At 45.6% G+C, this 3,102-nt stretch overlaps 1 long non-coding RNA gene across 1 annotated transcript; it reads right to left on the bottom strand.

Moving 5' to 3' along the window:
- Positions 1–233: 233 nt before the first annotated feature.
- Positions 234–920, bottom strand: LOC124262099. The gene is made up of 3 exons (XR_006894498.1): positions 907–920; positions 673–705; positions 234–292 (listed from the first exon to the last, which is right to left on the bottom strand). It is a non-coding gene; the product is annotated as an uncharacterized LOC124262099 (long non-coding RNA).
- Between the last annotated feature and the right edge of the window lie 2,182 nt (positions 921–3,102).

Below are 3,102 nucleotides of genomic sequence, written 5' to 3'. Positions count from 1 at the left end.
CGGTCTCCAGTGCGATATCGCTGTTTACAACCTGCCATGGTGCATGTTAAGAAACATTATGGCTGGTGCAGGTTACCTTTAGTAACAGGTTCCACCTGGTGCAGGTTACCTTTAGTAACAGTTGCACCTGGTGCAGGTTACCTTTAGTAACAGGTTGCACCTGGTGCAGGTTACCTTTAGTAACAGGTTGCACCTGGTGCAGGTTACCTTTAGTAACAGGTTGCACCTGGTGCAGGTTACCTTTAGTAACAGGTTGCACCTGGTGCAGGTTACCTTTAGTGACAGGTTGCACCTGGTGCAGGTTACCTTTAGTGACAGGTTGCACCTGGTGCAGGTTACCTTTAGTGACAGGTTGCACCTGGTGCAGGTTGCCTTAGTGACAGGTTACACCTGGTGCAGGTTACCTTTAGTAACAGTTGCACCTGGTGCAGGTTACCTAGTGACAGGTTGCACCTGTTTACCTTTAGTAACAGGTTGGACCTGGTGCAGGTTACCTTAGTGACAGGTCACCTGTTTAGTAAAACTAGTGACAGGTTGCACCTGGTGCAGGTTTTTAACAGGTTGCACCTGGTGCAGCGCTTGATTAGTGTTGCACCTGGTGCAGGTTACCTTTAGTGAGATAGGTTACGTAACAGGTTGCAAGTGCAGGTTACCTTTAGTGACAGGTTGCACCTGGTGCAGGTTACCTTTAGTAACAGGTTGCACCTTGCATTACGAGTGACAGGTTGCACCTGTTTACCTTTAGTAACAGGTTGCATGGTGCTGACAGGTCACCTGTGCAGGTTACCTTTAGATGCGCAGGTTATTCAGTAACAGTTGCACCTGAGGTGCATGTAACAGGTACTATAACAGTTTGGTAGGTTACCTTTAGTGACAGGTTGTTGCAGGTTACCTTAACAGTTGCACCTGGTGCAGGTGACAAAATCCTTCAACATCTTATAGCTGTCATCAAATTGGGAAGTAAAGACTGGAAGTAATAAGTCATTTCGACTTGTTACAAGCATAAACATTTGGTGTAATGTAGCAGTAATCATATAATTGATAAATGAAGGTAATTCAACTTGCAGAATCATTCCATTTATCATCATTGTAAATATTTACTCAATAACTGATTTTCTTTTTTAGATGGTAGGGTTGCACTCGGTGCAGGTAATGAATAAATCGAAATCCCAACCTGCCCGTTGTCTCGCAGTAAGATCGTTAGTAAAACTAATGTTAGATTTTGTTTCAGCGCTGATAGTGTCGATACGTGTACATGTATCTGACAATGATGTAGTCAGCTGGTATGCTGGTACATACACTGGTGTTTACCTGCCCCCAATGTAAATATTTCTAAAACTGCGACATGTATCCAAAGTATACAACCTGCGATACGATACATCACGATACTAAAATTTTAGTCAAGACGATATATTGCCAAAGTATTGTGCACTGAAGCTGCGATACGATACGAATCCCGATATAAGGGTGGCGATACGATACGTTACGTATCACGATACTAAATTCTAACATCAACTATAAAACACCTTATGGTGCGGTCCCAGTGGCGACCTCGGGAGCTCGACCGACTCGACCTCGCAAACTACTCGACCGGTCTCGACCTGGGTGGTATCTCGACCTCAAAACGACCTCATAACGACCTCGTAAGGACCTTTACGACCTTAGTTCGATTTTAGTTCGACTTCAGTCGACCTATCTCGACTTAGGTCGGCTAAGTTGAGAAGACCTATACTCGACCAGCTAGACCTGTATATCGACCTAATTTCGAATTAATTTCGTCCTAAGTCGACCGGCCCGACTTCACCACGACTTGTGTTCGACCGGAGCGACTGGTTCTCGACGGAAATTCCATTTGTCTGCCCAGTAGACCCTTGGTTTCCAAATTGTATAAATTACAGCGTGCATTTTCACCAGGTACCCATTCAATTAGAGGACTGCAAAGTAGTAACATCACCATCAGGAACCTTGACGTAAACCTGGTGAGCCCCGAGAAGCGAAGACTGCTTACCATTTGGGTGCAGATAGCCTGGCACCTGCTTGAACTGGTGGATGACCTGGAGAATGCCAACCCTCCTCCAAAGCCAAAGCCTCAGCCGTAAGCACATCAATCCTATCCTTGAATCCTTCAAAGCTGAGTATTGGTCAGATGAGTGGGATCAGAGTAGATGGAATGCTGTAGCCCGTGCTTTCAAGGAAAGGTGGTAATTTTCATATTGCATCGGTGCGTTTGATGGCAAGCACATACGCATCAAGAAGCCCCCCAAAAGCGGGTCCCTCTTCTCCCACTACAAAAACTTCTTCTCTATTGTCTTGCTGGCACTCGCGGATGCCGACTACAAGTTCCCGTGGGTGAACGTCGGGGCCAAGGGATCAGCATCAGACGCTAATGGTCTTCAACCATTCACGACATCGGATGGAGGGCGATGACCTTGTAATCCCCGTATGGTGTGCCATACTTCATCATCGGAGACGATGCCTTTCCACTCCGCCCCTGGATGATGAAGTCCTTTTCCATGCGTCAGATGGACCCCGATCAGCAGATCTTCAACTGCAGGTAATTATTCTTTTCCATAAATACCTAAATCAAATTATAACTTAGTATCTTTGGGTGTCTGCAATATTATATCAAAGGTTTTGAAGTTTGAATGCATTTGACTTAAAAATGTTTAATTTGTGACTTTTGCAGACTGTCTCGGGCCAGACGAGTGGTGGAGAATACCTTCGGGATTCTGGCTGAGGTTCCAGATCTTCCTCGGCTCCCTAAACAGATATCCCAGGCCTGCGTCACTTTACACAACATGCTGAGAACGAGGAACCGGAACAGTCAGATGAACCTCATAGACCGGGGAATGGGGACTGTTCACTCACCCCAGGCAAGTGGCGCTCCTACACACAGCTGCTTGATGGGGATAACCGGGGTACGAGAAACGTTACCCCACTAGACGGAGCCAACCAAAGAAACTATTTGAAGGACTATTTCATGGGCCCAGGAGCTGTTCATTGGCAAGAGAAGATGATATCCAAATGACTTTAAAGTGTACTCTATAATTTAGGACTACTTCATTTACAAAGGAACTCTTGTTTGTTTTTTATTTACACTAT

Source organism: Haliotis rubra, unplaced genomic scaffold (genome assembly GCF_003918875.1).
Source record: "Haliotis rubra isolate DU_JTF1 unplaced genomic scaffold, ASM391887v1 Scf820, whole genome shotgun sequence".
NCBI lineage: Eukaryota > Metazoa > Mollusca > Gastropoda > Lepetellida > Haliotidae > Haliotis > Haliotis rubra.
The sequence above is the reverse complement of the archived record's forward strand: the minus strand, read 5'-3'. Positions and strand labels throughout refer to the sequence as shown.